This window comes from Protopterus annectens, chromosome 12.part0, assembly GCF_019279795.1.
Source record: "Protopterus annectens isolate FY-2018-M chromosome 12.part0, PAN1.0, whole genome shotgun sequence".
Classification (NCBI taxonomy): domain Eukaryota; kingdom Metazoa; phylum Chordata; order Ceratodontiformes; family Protopteridae; genus Protopterus; species Protopterus annectens.
The window spans coordinates 777,669,924-777,683,082 of NC_056746.1; the positions used below are offsets into that span (position 1 = coordinate 777,669,924).

General features: G+C 43.1%; 1 protein-coding gene across 2 annotated transcripts in view; it reads right to left on the reverse strand.

Moving 5' to 3' along the window:
* Positions 1-13,159, reverse strand: part of COG7 (component of oligomeric golgi complex 7) — a 4,201,489-nt gene that overhangs the window by 645,839 nt on the left and 3,542,491 nt on the right. The gene's annotated exons all lie outside the window — the stretch shown is intronic.

Sequence of the window (13,159 nt, forward strand, 5' to 3'; positions counted from 1 at the left end):
CATGACATGATTTTACTTGCAATCATTATACATCACTTATAAATTATCCTATCATTGTCAGTGAAACATTCCACAGCACATTCAAATCATTCATTCTTTTAAACCTCATTCTTCCTCGCATGTATTGTTCCCACAATTCCCATTTTCTATATAATTTGATCCTACCCTCTTCTAAAGATCCCAAATCCAGTTGTTTTATCTCTGTTACTATACATTCACTACTTCTAGTACAGTTGGTTTAGACTTAGATTTCCATTTTCTAGTAACTGCTTTTTTTTGGCAGCCACCATAATTAGACTTAATAGCCTTACTATGTCTAGGCAATTCCGATTCTGTATGATAGCTCAAAAAAATAATTTTCTTAATTACACTAATTTGCTCGCCCACCCAGTATTCTCTGACAGAGCAGTCTGCAGGAAAATCTTTAAAGTCTGCCAACTCATTACACTCCCAGAATATATGTTCCCAATTACCTCTGTCTTCTCCATCACGTCTCCAACATTTGCTGTCTACTTGAGGAAAAATTTTTTGAAGTCTACTTGGGGTATAAAAATACCTATGTAAACACTTCTAAGCAAAGATCCTAAATCTTCTAGACTTTGTTACATATTTGGGAGACATACATATATCCCCCAATCCTTTATAACCTCCTCTGATTGATTCTTATAGTTATCATGCAATATTATGTGTGCTCTACTAATTATTCCTTCTTTATAGCAGCTTCTGTTCTACACTCTACTGAAAAATCTACCAGTGCTGGTCTTTCACTTAGGATCCCCAATTTCTTTCTGTTTGCCTATACTCTGATATCAATCCTAGATAGGGAAGGCACTCTCTAGCCTGCAATCCAAATAAATTCTTGGGCTCTTCCCATTCTATTACCTTTCCCCCTCTAATTATTTGCTCCCAATACTTTGGTTCTTTTTCCAGTAAGATACGAGAAGCCCAACAAAAGTTTTGTATAACTTCAAGCATCTGTTTCAGCAAACCCATATCAGAAGACGTAACTTACTGGCAAAAACAGTTTTCCACATGGAATTTGTTTAACCTGGCTATAACAGCCCATAAAGTATATGCGGCTCACCTGAAAATGGCATCTGCAGTGACTACGTCATTTTCAGTTTTATGCATAACAACTTATGACAACTGGTGAAAGAACAAAATAAGAATGTTCATGACAATCCAATAAAAGTGACGTGTGTGTGTGTGTGTGTGTGTGTGTGTGTGTGTGTGTGAGAGAGAGAGAGAGAGTGTGAGACAGTATCCATACAACAAATGAATACGGGAGCAAACCAGAAAGATCATAGCAAAAGAGTGTACCATTTACAAAAAATAACAAATATGACATGATGAAAGCATCATGGGAAATAAGCAGATTACCTCTTAAGACTATACAGATATGTCAGCACACTAGCTTTAGGGTCTAGACAAAGACAGATATTAAAAGGGAAAACAAGAAACAATGGAACACACATCGTAAGTTCAGAGGAAAGCTCTTTCTAGACCTTGCAATGTTCTGGGAATGAACACTCTTCCAAGACAATAAGTAAATTTAGTAGAAGTTAAAACGTATCCAACACCTTTTTAAAGTATGTAAAACTAGAATATGATTCAACAGGTTCAGAAAGTGTATCCCACAATCTGCATTTTTTCTAGCAAATAACCTTCAGCCTTTGAGAGATCCCCAAACATTCATTATGCAATTTCTTGAAGATGACAATTAACTTACCTCCAATAATCTTAAAAGAAATACTGTATAAATGAAAGACTGACAAATCAGCATAAGAAAACCCTCTCATACAAGATATTTTTGTAAATCTTCCTTACTTCGATTCCTTGAGATGAGTTTCTACTTTGTTGTAACTACAAAAAATTATCATACTCAAGGACTGGTCTTACTAATACTTAATAATTCTGCCATTTAATTGACATGGGTTACAGACTACAAGATCAAAACAGCAACACTCCCAAAGTTGCATTAAACACACTTAATTTTTTGGTTTGCAGGGGACCTTGCCCCTCTGTAATCCCATACATGGTGGCACCCCCCCCAAACTTTAATATATATATATATATATATATATATATATATATACACACACACACACACACACACACACACACACACACGGATTCACTTCAGAAGCTTGAAATACTGAAATCTCGAATTTCAGTATCTCGAGCCCAAGAAGCCGAATCCACATAAAAACGAAAACGTAAAACCACGAAATTCAAAACCTCAAATACCAGAGGTTTTGAATTTCACGGTTTTACTACACACACACAAACACCATCCTCCACACAAAAACAAACAATATCTCTACTACATGAAAGCAGGGGGGCAAGCATCCCTGCACCCCCACACCCCCCCTACTTAAATATTCTCATTCCAAGGTCGCACTGCATACAAACACACACAAAACACCACCACACAATCTACATTCTCCTCGCACACACACATTACAGCAACAAAACACACTGACACACAACACAGCCCCTACCCAAACCCCTTAACACACACACACACACACACACAGATTTACCTGAATACATGACCACAGCGGAAGTTTAGAAGTGCGAAATTCAAAACCTCCGGTATTCGAGGTTTTGAATTTCACGCTTCTAAACTTTCGCTGTTCTGTGGATTTGGCTTCTTGGGCTCGAGATACTGAAATTCGAGATCTCAATATTTCGAGCTTCTGAAGGGAACCCATACACACATACATACACATATACATTTATGTGTATGTGTGTGTGTCTCTATAGATATAGATAGCTAATATGGATAGATAGGTAGGTATATAAAAAGTACAGGTGAGTACACTTACCATAAATGTATATGTCAGAGTGTATTCACTGTTGCAATCATCATATCTGGGTTATCTGCCTGCAGGTAGCCCTCAGTCAGCCTAAATACCAAAGTCTTAGGATTTCTGCATCGGATGCGGTCGCTTCTTCCATGACATCAGGTCGTCAGGGGTATAATACATGCAGCCGACGCCATTACATCAGTTTTTCTTGCCCCAGATGTCAGGAGCCCCCAAAATAGGAAGCAATTACATGGTATGGAACACCCCCAGCAAAAAGAAAATACCAATGATATAAGATATTCCAAACAAAAAGGACAGGTAGAAGTAAAGAGAAGTCAGGGGGCTGAAGGGAGGGTAACCAGGACTGCAACAGTGAACACACTCGTGTTTCACTGTTGCAGTAATCACATTTGGGTTGATTCCCAAAGCTGAGGATGGGTGGAGGTAGTTAAGAAGCATTAGGGCTGGTAATCAGGCCCTGTAAAACTGCTGTGGCAAATCCAGCTCTGGATTTAGAAAAGATAGGTAAGTGGCAATGCTTGGTGAAAGTGTGTACAGAGCTCCAGGTTGCAGCTTCCAGGATGTCCCTGGTAGGGACTCCTCTGAGAAATACTGTAGAGTTTGATGTAGCCCTAGTGGAATGTGTTTGTAGCAGAAATGGATGCAGTGTGCTATCCATTTAGAAATGGTTTGCTTTGAAATGGCCTTGCCCTCTGCCCCTGCAGAAAAGCTGACTAGCAGATTTTCTGAGAGGCTTAGTCCTGTCCAGACAGAACCTAAGCTGCCTGTGCACGCCCAGGGAGTGCATGATCCTTTCCCCTTTATTCTGAGAAGTAGGGAAAAAAGTTGGCAAATGAATGGACTGATTTAAAGCCACACTACACATCACCTTTGGCATAAAAGATGGGTTAGCCCTGAGGGAAACCCTGTTCGCATGGAAGAGAATGAAGGGTTCCACGGCCAAAAGGGCCTGCAATTCAGACACTTTTCTTGCTGAAGTGATGGCTAGAAGTAAAGCTGTTTTCCATGAGAGGAATTTTAACTCTACTGTAGCAGCAGGTTGAAAGGGTGGAAGCGTGAGCTTTTCCAATACAAAGTTAAGGTCCCAGGCTGGAGTGGGAGCTCTCCTGGGGGGGTCTTAAATCTTTTGCTTCTCTCAGGAACTGTTTGACCAGAGGATGAGAGAAGAGGCGTGGCTCAGTATTATAATGAGCTGAGATGGCAGAAACATTAATCTTAATTGAAGAGAAGGATAGGCCTTTGTGGAGCATTTCTGTTAAGTAATCTAGTATATGAGGTAAGCTGGGTACAGTTGTGTCCATTCCCTGAGATTGGCTTCAGGAACAGTATCTTTTCCAAATAGGATTTTCTAGTACTAGGCCTCCTTGCCTCAAGAATGACATCCAGCACCTGCTTACTGAGGGTTGCTGGTGATGAGTTCAAGGGATGAGCCAGGCTGCTAGGTATAGGGTTTGTAGCTGAGGGTGCAAAATCTAGCCCTCCTGCTGGGACAGCAGGGGAGGAGTTTGAGGCAGATGCCATGATGGCACTACTGTCAGACTGCACAAAAGAGGGTACCAGTGCTGGCATGGCCAGTCTGGTGCAATCAGGATTGTCCTTGGCTTGTCCTGTTTAATCTTTAGTAGAACCTTCGAGAGGAGGGGCAGAGGGGGAAAGGCATAGATTTAGAGGCTTTCCCAGGTGAAGGACAGGGCATCCACTTTCCAAGCTTGGTTGTGGGGAGTTCTGGTGCAATATTTGCTCAACTGATAGTTCTGAGGGGAAGCAAAGAGGTCCACCTTTGGTGCCCCCCACCTGTTCCTCAAAAGCTTGAATATTTTGGGTTCCAGTTTCCACTCGTGTGGGTCCATGAGATTTCTGCTCAAGTCGTCTGCCAGTGAATTTAGTTTGCTTGGCAGGAATTGTGCTTGCTGGTGCACTTGGTTGCTCAAGGCTGTGTTCCACAGAGCCATGGCTAGTCTGCAGAGTGGGTAGGAATGGATTCCCCACTGCTTATGTACCACATGACTGTGGTGTTCTCTGTCTTTACCAACAGTTGCCTGGAAGAATAAGGTCTTTGAAGGCTGTCAGGGCATTCTGTACAGCTAACATTTCTTTTTGATTGAGATGCAGGTGCATTTGCTTTGGCCTCCATTTGCCTTGAATGCATTGTCCTGCCATTTGAGCCCCCCCCCATGCATAGTCTGATGCGTCTGTTGTTAGGGTTTGGGTGGCAGGGGGTAGAGTGAAAGGGAATCCCTTGCTGTGGTTGCAGGCCTCTGCCCATCAAAGGAACTCTGTCCTTAGTCAAGGAATGATAGGAATCATCGTTTCCAGGTCCTGAGAATGTTGACACCAGAGACTTTTTAAGTACCATTAAAGTTTCCTCATATGCAGTGTTGCACATGGAATTAGTAGATTGCAAGAGGCCATGAAACCTAGGGCTTGCAATATTTTTCTTGCAGACAGCTGGATTTTGATGGCCAGTAGATTGAAGTAGTTTGTCAAATAAATTTGTTTTTCAGGAGTGAGGAATGCCATTTGGGAAGATGTATTCAAGCTTGCTCCCAGGAATGCAATCTGTTGGCTGGGTACCAGATGGGATTTCTTTTTGTTGATGGTGTACTCCAGTGAAGTTAGAAGTCCCTTTACAAATGTTAGGTGGTGTAATAGCAATTCCTGACTGTCCGCCTGAATCAGGCAATAATCCATGTATGGGTAAATTTGAATTATTTTCTGCTTGCAATATGCAATGGTTGGAGTTAGGTATTTTGTGAATACCCTGGGCGCAGTAGGTATTTACTGCAAGATTCCCTTATGGGGATCTGCAGATAAGCTTCTTTTAAGTCTAGGGTTGCTAGCCAGGAGTTCTTGGCTAGCAGAGGAAGCAGCTGTTGGATAGTAAGCATTTTGAATTTTGGGTACCAGACACAGTCTAGAATAAAAGCCTTGATACTGAGAAGAGAAAGTACTTGTTTTTGGGCCTCTGCCCACTGGTTTGTGGGGGGGGGGGGTCTGGCCATCTGCTTAAGGTTGGGAGTGAGTAGAGGTGGAATCTGTATCCCTGGGAAACAATGTTTAAGACCCATCTGTCCTGGGTAATGTACTCCCAGTTTTCAGTTTTTGGCATGCAGGGCAAGTTTCCCTCCTAAAGGTGCAAGTACTTGGGCAAGGCTTGGAAGAGTTAAGGATAAGTCATTGTGCGATTTTACCACTGGATGGTGGCTTACTACTCCCTGTTTTGGATGTGGGAGCACGCCATTGCTTAGATCTTTGAATACCCTGAGACTGAAGTCTTGGTGGTCTGCTGCCCCTGGGTTTGGACTGAGAAGGTCTGTGAGGGATTGGAAAAGACCAGTTTTTAGAAGTCCAATGCCTGCTGACTCTAGGTGGCTGTACTTTTAAGAAATCTTTAACAGTTTGCATAGATTTATCTTTCTCCTCCATCCTTTTGAGGTCTTCTGCTTTATTTCCAAAAAAAAAAAAACGTTCTTGGTTTAATGGTGCATCGAGTAATTTTGCTTTGACATGGTCTGGCAAGGATTGTCCCTTAAGCCAAGCATGCCTTCTAAGAACAGACCCAGTGACAGCAGCCCTGCAAGATGCTTCTAAGGCATCAAAACCACATTGCAAAGTACGTTTACCAACTTGGTTAGCAGAATGCATTAACTCTTGTAAATCTTTATGCTCTGCACAATCAGGAATCAACATCATTTTCTGTTTAATTAGCTCCATAATATGTTGCTGATACTTTAACATATGAAACTGGCAATTTAAAGCCCTGATGGCAAGAGTAGCAGAGGTGTATACCTTCTTACCCCATCTGTCTACAGCCCAAGAATCCCTGTCCGAAAGGGTAAGATTTTTGGCCATTGTAGCCTTAATGCCTTTAGGTCCCTGGAAAATGGTCTCTGGATATGCAGTAGTATTCTTAAAGAGGAATTTGTGGGAGTCAGGTACTCTATAGTACCTGTCAGGTTTCCTGGGAGCTGGAGGCAAAGTATCAGGGGTAAGGCTGGATTCCAAGAAGACATCACCTACAATTTCCAGAACAGGAGGGATAGCTAGAGGCCTGTGCTGAGGCAAGTTTAAAAATTCTCCGAGTCTCTTTTCAGACTGAGAGTAGTCCTGGCTCTCCCAGCAGAAATGCTCTCTAAGGGTATGCAGGGTTTCACCAAAAGAAAAATCTTCTGGAGGGGCATCAGAATCCTTGTAGGTAGATAAGGGTATGTCCTTGGTAATCAGAAGGGTCAGAGTTATCAGACTCCTGATCTGAAGAATCAGTTCTTGGTCTTTTTGAGGGGGAAGGCTGAATTCCCCTAATTAAAATAATGAGGTCTTCAGCCATTCTAAGCATTTGTTTTTGTGGCATGTGGGCCTGAGAATGCGCTTTGGTTGTCGGTTTCCTATGCGTAGTGCGAACTCTAGGCCTGAGAAATTCAGTATTTATGGTTTGAAAAGAAGTAGTTGGTTTAATATGAAAATTGGAAGGCCTGAATACACCCTCAGAAGCCGGTGCCTGCACAGCGGCTCCGGACCCATCCAAGGTAGAGACATCTGCAGGTTCCATAGTCAAAGAAGCATCTCGTGGCATACCAAACCCCGAATGGGTCTCAGTAGAGGCCTGCAAATCTGTGGTAGCAGGGGCTGCAAAAGCGCCTCACTGAGTACCGGTGGACTGGCGACTAACTTAACGGTAGCGTCGTTGGCAGTTTTGGACCCATGCGGTCTATCTCTATCTTCCTGACGTTTTTTCGGAAGATCGGTAGTTGGATGGCTTATCGAAGCCATTTTGGAATATGGAAATCAAGAGTGAAAGAATTTAGCAACAAAAATAGCCCAACAACGAATAGTTCGGGCACTGAACAAGGCACAAAACCGACAGTGAGGAACGTCATGGTCTGGGCCTAAACAGGTAACGCAGTAAGAATGAAAATCCCTGTGAGTATTTGCTTTCCACAGGCAAGACAATTATTATTTTTTTCTAACATTGGTTAGAGCAAGAAAAAAGGATCCCCAACAGGGTACTTATCTTTTAGAAAACTTCAGGTCTGAAACTCGACAAACGAAAATTACAGGAGGCGACCGACTGGCACTTGCGAACTGCTTCTGCTTCGGGCACTGCAAGGCAAGAAAGACTGATGTAATGGCGTCAGCTGCATGTTTTATACCCCTGACGTCATGGAAAAAGCGACAGCATCCGACGCAGAAATCCCAAGACTCTGGTATTCAGGCCGACTGAGGGCTACCTGCAGGCAGATAACGCAAATGTGAAGACTGCAATAGTGAAACATGAAGAACATCTCTGAGTTCACACAAACTTGGATAAAGTCGAAAAAAAAAAACTTAACTTATTTATCTTACCAAAGTCCATTTAACCTCAAACAAGAACACAATCTGCAACCTATCCATTACCAATGTACTAAAACAGTGATAACAGGAAAAGGATTATCTTCCTGCTTACTCAATAAAACAAGATACAAGACAGCAGAGGTTTCTTTTTACCTTTAAACTAATCCAATAGTACAATATTACCTGAATGTCTGAACTAAGACTGATAAAGACCTACAAGATAGTTAACCTATATGCAAATTCTGTTAAAATTATCTGAAATGAGCATGTCCACAGTTAGTGACATTTGGCCATAAATAGACTTAAAACAAAGTTGCAGACATTCAGAAAGTACAGTTTTGTACCTACCATAAATGTAGATGTTCGAGGATCTACATTGCTGCAGTCATAACCTGTGGGTAGTCCGCTGTCCTCGGTCGGCCCGAATACCAAAGAGCTAGTCTGGCGTCGGTCATTGTCGCTCAGAGCTGACGTCAGTACGTAGTAGTACTTAAGCGCATGACCGATGCCATATCCTCAGTCTTTCTTGCCCCAGATGTCAGAAGGCCTAAAAATGAAAGGCCAGAGCCAAAATAGTAAACACCCAACAACCACCAGTGTGGAAATAAAGAGTATCCCAAAAAGAAACACAGCAACCCCAAAGTATAGAGGGGAAGGAGGGAGGGATAATAGGACTGCAGCAATGTAGATCCTCGAACATCTACATTTATGGTAGGTACAAAACTGTACTATGTTCTTCATCTCACATTGCTGCAGTCATAACCTGTGGGTAGAATCCCAAAGCAAAGGAAAAGGGAGGCTGGCAAACTAAACAGCATTAGGAGCTGCTAACATGCCCTGTAAAACTGCAGTGGCAAACCCAGCCCTGGACTTGGAATAAAGAGGAAAATGGTAATGCTTAGTAAAAGTGTGTACTGAACTCCAAGTAGCTGCCTCCAAAATATCCTTAGTAGCTACCCCCCTCAATAAAGCAATAGATGTGGCAGTAGCCCTAGTAGAATGAGGTCTGATCCCAGCAGGAACATTCTTCCCATGATGAGAATAACAAAAAGCAATACATTGACCAATCCACTTAGAAATAGTCTGCTTTGAAACAGCTTTCCCTTGAGAACCCAAAGCAAAGGAAACAAATAATTGTTGAGTCTGTCTGAACTCTTTAGTTCTGCTCAAATAATAACGTAGCTGCCTGTGGATATCCAAAGAATGCAAGACTTTTTCTCCCTTATTTTGGGGATCAGCATAAAAAGTAGGCAAATGAATAGACTGGTTCAAGGCCACATTAGAAATTACTTTAGGCATAAAAGTAGGGTTAGTACGCAAAGAAACTCTATCCTTATGGAATATCAGAAAGGGTTCAACTGCCATGAGTGCCTGCAATTCAGATACCCTCCTAGCAGAAGTAATGGCCAACAAAAAAGCAGTCTTCCAAGACAAAAACAGACGTAGCTGCAGGTTCAAAAGGAGGTAAAGTAAGCTTCTCCAATGCAAAATTGAGATCCCAGGAAGGAGTAGGAGCTCTACGTGGGGGTCTTATATTTTTTGCCCCTCTCAGAAATTGTTTGAACAAAGGGTGAGAAAATAAAGGAGGGTCACAATCATAGTGAGCAGAAATGGCTGCAGCATGAACCTTCACAGAAGAGAATGACAAACCCTTGTCCAGTAATTCAGTAAGATACTGTAGTGCAAAACTCAAATTAGGTACTGAAACATCAAAACCCTTTGCTGAGCTCCAAAGAAAAAATCTCCTCCATTTATCAGCATAAACTTTTCGGGTACTAGGCTGACTTGCTTCCAAAATGACATTTAAAACCTGTTGAGGAAGCTGAGACCCCACTGGCTCTAATACAGAATACGCCAGGCTGTTAGATGCAGGGACTGCACCCTGACATTGAGAAAATGATTGTTTGACTGGGATAACAAATGAGGAATCTGTGGCAAAGGCCAAGGAGGATCCTGAATTAAACTCCTCAGCAGAGGATACCAATGCTGACGTGGCCAATCTGGTGCTATTAGAATCATGCAAGGCTTGTCCCGCCTGACTTTCAAGAGTACCTTGGGAAGAAGAGGCAGAGGGGGGGGAAAGCATAGACGTGAAGGTTGTTCCAACTGAAAGATAGAGCATCCACTTTCCAAGCATTTGGGTGGAACATCTTTGTGCAAAATTTTGGCAGTTGAAAATTCAGTGGAGAAGCGAACAGATCTATGTCTGGAGTTCCCCAAGCCACGGGTCAATTGTTTGAATACCTGAGGATCCAGTTTCCACTCGTGGGGATCCAAAATTTGTCTGCTCAATACATCTGCTAGGGAGTTCTGTGCTCCTGGCAGAAACCGTGCTTGAAGATTGATTTGCAAACTCAGAGCAGTCTCCCACAAAATCATTGCTTGTCTGCAAACAGGGTAGGAATGGGTTCCCCCCTGCTTGTTGATGTACCACATGACTGTTGTGTTGTCTGTCTGAATCAACACCTGTCCCGGCTGAAGTAGGTCCTTGAAGGCCATCAAAGCAAATTGGACTGCTAACATCTCCTTCATGTTGATATGCAAGTGTAGTAGTTTGGGAGGCCACATGTCTTGTATCCATTTCCCATTGAAGTGTGCTCCCCAAGCCAAGTCCGAGGCATCCGTCGTTAGGATCTGACTCGCCTCTGGTCGGGTCACAGAGAGTCCCTTGTTTAGGTGACATTCCTGAGCCCACCACAATAATTCCTTCTGGATGCAAGGTATAATCCGAATGACAGTCTCCAAACCGTGGCAGTGTTGAGTCCACACACTTTTGAAATACCATTGTAGCTTCCTCATATGCAGTTTGGCATTGGGAAGTACTAGAATGCAAGATGCCATGAACCCCAAGGCTTGAAGGACTGTCCTTGCAGTCAGCCTGGACATTACTGATAACCGCTGGAAGTACAGATGAAGAGTTCTTTGTTTGTCCGGGGTCAGAAATGCCATCTGAGAAGCTGTATTCAGTCTCACACCCAGAAAGCACATGTCCTGAGAGGGCACTAGACTGGACTTTATTTCGTTCACAGAATACCCTAGGCACCTTAAAACTGCCATTACATACTGGAGATGTTGTAGTAGCTTGTCTTTGTCTTGAGCAAGAATCAGGCAATCGTCCAGATAAGGATAAATTTGTATTCCTCTCTGTCTGAAGAAAGCAATTACAGGAGCCAGAACATTTGTGAATACCCTGGGCGCAGTAGATAAACCAAAGGGCAATGCAGAGAACTGATAATGAGAAGTACCAGCCCGAAATTTCAGGAATCTCCTGCAGCTGGGCCTGAGAGGAATATGAAGATAGGCCTCTGAGATCCAGGGTTACCATCCAGTGATCTTTGCCTAGCATAGGCAGAAGTTGTTGCAATGTTAACATCTTGAACTTTGGAATGTCTAGGTAGGTATTGAGAATGGACAAATCCAGAATTGGCCTCCAAGTGCTTCCTTTCTTTGGCACTAGGAATAGACGGGAATAAAATCCTAGGCCTACTTCTGATGGAGGGACCACCTGAATTGCCCCCATCTGCAAAAGCAAAGAAATTTGTTCCTGAGCCTCCAGCCTTTGCTCGGAAGGCACATCCGGCATGCCTTTGAAAGGAGGAAAAGTGTGAAAATAAAACTTGTAACCTTGATTTATTATATCCAACACCCATTTGTCCTGAGTGACCAAATGCCAGTTTTGTTTGAAAAGTCCCAACTTTCCTCCTAGAGGAGCTGCCAGTAAAAAAGGGTCTGGCAGCTGAAGATACAGGTCATTGGGTCTGTTTACGAAAGGGCTGACCCCTGCCCTCACCAGAAGACTGTGCAGGAGAACTCCAAGTCCTAGGTCTGAAAGAACCCTGAGCGTGAGCCCTGCCTCTACCACGTCTAGACCTGCCCTTAGACTGATAGTCTGAAGAAGGATAAGACCATCCTCTAGCAGGCCAATTCCTACTAAACTTAGGGGGCTGCACCTGCAGAAAATCCTTGACCGTCTGCATAGACTTAGCCTTATCTTCCATCTTTTTCAAAACTGATTCCACAGGAGGACCAAAAAGTACCTCAGATTGAAGAGGAGCATCCAAAATCCGAGCCTTAACATGCTCTGACAAATTTTGATCCTTAAGCCAGGCATGTCTACGAATAACTGGACCTGTAGCAGCCACCCTGGAAGAAGCCTGAAGAGCATTGAAACCACACTGCAAAGAATGTTTGCCAACTTGATCTGATGCATGAACCAACTCCTGGAGCTCCTTACACTCTATACCCTCAGATAAAGCATCCACCTTAGATTTCAATTGGCCTAACAAAAAGTTCTGATACTTCAGCATATGAAATTGGCAATTCAAAGCCCTCATAGCTAACGTAGAGGAGGTGTACACTTTTTTCCCCCACCTATCCAACGCTCTAGAATCTTTATCCAAAGGAACTGGATTCTTAGCCACAGAAGCCCTAACACCCTTCGGACCCTGAATAATAGTTTCCGGATCAGCTCTAGGACTCTTGTACAGATACTTATGTGCTTCTAGAACTCTGTAATACCTGTCTGGCTTAACAGGGGCAGGAGGCAAAGAATAAGGATTAAGGGAAGATTCAGAAAAAACATCCTGAACAACATCTAAGACAAGAGGAATAGCCAAGGGCCTATGCTGAGGCAAAAATAAAAATTCCCTAAGCCTTTTCCGAGAATCTGAAAAATCCTGACCTTCCCACTTGAAATGTTCCCTCATGGAATGTAAGGTCTCAGAAAAAGAAAAATCCTCTGGAGGGGAAGCAGAAGGACAGGAGTCCTCTGCATCCGAATCTGAATAGGAAGGGAAATCCTGAATTTCTTCAGCTGAGGAAACAGAGTAGTCTGAAGAATGATCCATTCCCTCTAAATCTGCCTCCACCCTAGGCCTCTTCTCTGGGGGGGGGGGGGCATAGAACCCCTGATCAAAGTAATCAAGTCCTCTGCCATTTTCAACATGTGCTTTTTAGGAACAGGGGCTGGAGAGCTAGAACTATGACCAGGCCCAACA